Raw genomic sequence first — 3,344 nt, forward strand, 5'->3', positions numbered from 1 at the left:
AACAGAAGAAATTGTCATTCATTGATGACAGGAACACAAAATGGTATAGATACTTGGCAAGTCAGAAAGATGGTTTCTTATGAAAATAAACATAGTCCTACAATACCTCTAGCAATCAGGATTCTTATCATTTACCCAAAGGAGCTGGAAACTTATGACAACACAGAAGCTTGAATGTGGTTATTTTTAGCAACTTTATTTATTCATTATTGTCAAAACTTGGAAGCAAGAAAGATGTCCTTCTGCAGGTAAATAGGTAGGTAAAATAGTTAAATAAACTGTGGAAATTCTGATAATGGAATATTATTCAGCACTAAAAAGAAATGATCTAACATGCCCGGAAAAGCCATGAAGGAAACTTATCTGAATATTACTAAATATAAGAAGCCTGTTTGAGAAGGTTGCATGCTGTATGATTCAAACTTTATGACATTCTAGAAAAGGCAAAACTACAGAGACAATATAAGAAGATGAACAGGCAGAGTACAGAGGATGATTGTAATGGTGAAGGCTATGTACATGTGAGGGCAGGGGAGTAAATGGGAAATTTCCATACCTTCCTCTCAATTTTATTGTAAACTAAGTGTCCTAAAAAATAATCTTAAAAAAAAAGCAGTATAGTCTTAAATATATAAAAAATGATTTTGTATGTGTTCAGGATAATATTTACTGTAATAATATTTGCTGTGAAAGTTTTCATTTATATATATATAAATCTTAATTTTTCAGGATGTGCCTATTTAAAAAATCATAATTTCTCATGCATTGAAATTAAAATATTAATAGATTTTCCAGAAATCTCTTCTTTCTCTACAATGTATTTCTTTCCTTTTTTTTTGAAGATTTAGATACCTAAGAGACTAGAATTTCTAGAATATTTCAGTGAATAGATATAACATTTGCATTCTATATTGCTAAATATTATAGGGAACATTACCTATTTGTGTAGTTCTGGAAAAGAAATCTAATGTTCTTATGTTTTGGCTTCCAACTATAAAGTCTTGGTTGTTTTCAGACCATAAAGTAAATTTTTAATCTTATTCTTACATTTTTCCCCAAATATTAAATGGGTCAAATAACATTGTAATTAAGTTATTTTGCAAAGTTAAATAAGTTTATTATAAAAATGTGTGCAGTGCCAAACAAAAGAAAACATAACACCAGTTGGAGAACTGTAAAACTCAGGCCCTCAAATAATCTGCATATATATACTGTAAATTATGATCAATCTAAATATTCTATCTAAAGACAAATTTTAGATAAATAATCCAATACAATAATTTTATTTCAGTAAGGCGATTGTTTTCTAGTAAACTGCAAATTCATTACTGGTGTTTTGACATATTTTGTAAAGATCAGAACATGTGAGGAATAAAAACATAAAGAAACAGTGTTCCATCCTTCAAATTTTTAAGTTTATACTCAGCTGCATCTTTATATCTTCTTTTTTTTCTGGGTCATAATTATTGTAATAACTTTTGAGCCAATTTGCCCATCAAAAGATAGTCTTGCTTAAAACAAACTTCTGAATCAGTTGCCATTTTTAACCATGGAAAATGATAGAACAGTTTATAAAAAATGTGTTGAGCTAATTTTCTTGGAACTGTTTCAGAGCAAAAGAGTCACCAAGTTCATCTTTTATGGAATTGAGTGGGTGTGAAGTATGTGATGCTTGAGAAAGAAAATGTCTAGGAGGAAATGAAATAGTTCAGCAATTATCTTGGCAATTAAAAAAGGATTTTCTTAATTTTATAGAAATACTTCCTTAGCTTGAAGGAAGTGCTAGTTAAAGCTACCACTATTGGGGTCCCTGGGTGGCTCAGGGGGTTAAGTGGTTGCCTTCAGGTCAGGTCATGATCCCAGGGTCCTGGGATTGAGCCCAGCATTAGGCTTCCTGCTTAGTGGAGAGCCTGCTTCTCCCTCTCCCTCTTCCTGCTGCTCTGCCTCCTTGTGATCTCTCTCTCTCTCTCTGTGTCAAATCAATAAAACCTTAAAAAAAAAAAAAGCTACCACTATCATCAACAGTTAAGCAAAAACCAGAACTAAAACTTTGTAGAAAAATATGGTAATAGATTTTATTTTAATGTGATAAAATATATGTAACATAAAATTTCCCACTTTAACCCTTTTCATGTGTACAATTAAGGAGCTTTGAGTATGTTCACAGTGTTGTGTAATTATCATCACTATCTATTTTTAGAAGGTTTCATCATCTCAAAGAGAAACTCTGTACCCACTAAACAATAAAGTTCACTCTTCCTTCATCACTTGTCCCTGGTAGCCATATCTATTCCTTCTGTCTCTATGAGTTTCCCTGTTCTACATACATCATATAAGTGGAATCACACAATATGTGCCCTTTTGTGCCTGGATTATTTCACTTAGCATAATGTTTTCAAGGTTGTACTTGTTAGAGAAGGAATCAGATTCCTTTTTATGATTGAATAATATTCCATTGTGTGTGTATGACAAGCACTACATTTCGTTTATCCATTCACCTGCTGATAGGTGAATAAGGTTGCTTCTATCTTTTGGCTAGTACGAACAATGCTGCTATGAACACTAGTGTACAAAAAATATCTGTTTTAATCTTTGTTTTCAGTTCTTTGCATATATACCTAGAAGTGGAATTGTTAGATGATATGACAATGGTATGTTTAGCTTTTTGAGGAATGGCTGAACTATTTTTCACAGTGGCTGTATCATTTTATGTTCCCTCCAGCAGTGCCTAAGGGGTCCAATTTCTCCACATCCTCACCAATGCTTATTATTTTCTGTTTTCATTTTCTGATAGTAGCTATACCAATGGGTGTGAAGTGGTATGCCATGGTGGTTTTGTTTGTGCTTCCCTAATGACTAGTGATGTTGAACATCTTTTCATGTGCTTATTGGCTATTTGTGTGTCTTCTTTGGAGAAATGTCTGCTCAAGCTCATTGTCATTTTTTTTTTTTTTTTGTGGTAAGTTGCCTTGAAAATCCAAGCAACTTTGTTAAAACAAAGATTTTATTTTCTATGAAAAGGTACTGTGCAGTAGTTACCAGGGAAGCTGAATACAGTAAGTATGTAGGCTTGGGAGTAGTTTTTAAATTTGCAGCAGACATCAAAGAAATCCTAAATGATACACATTTGTTCAGGCAAACACAAGAGAACTCTGGATCAGTTTCTATGAACTATGAAAAGGATAAAGACAAAAAGCCTCTTTATCTCAATCAGGTTTTGAATGACAGCTTGTGTCTTTATTTTATTATGCTCATTGTCATTTTTAAAAGTGATTGTGTTGTTGTTGCAATTGACTTCTACTTCTTTATATATTATGGTTATTAATCCCTTATCAGATATATGA

This window comes from Meles meles, chromosome 7 (genome assembly GCF_922984935.1).
Source record: "Meles meles chromosome 7, mMelMel3.1 paternal haplotype, whole genome shotgun sequence".
In the NCBI taxonomy this organism is placed as follows: domain Eukaryota; kingdom Metazoa; phylum Chordata; class Mammalia; order Carnivora; family Mustelidae; genus Meles; species Meles meles.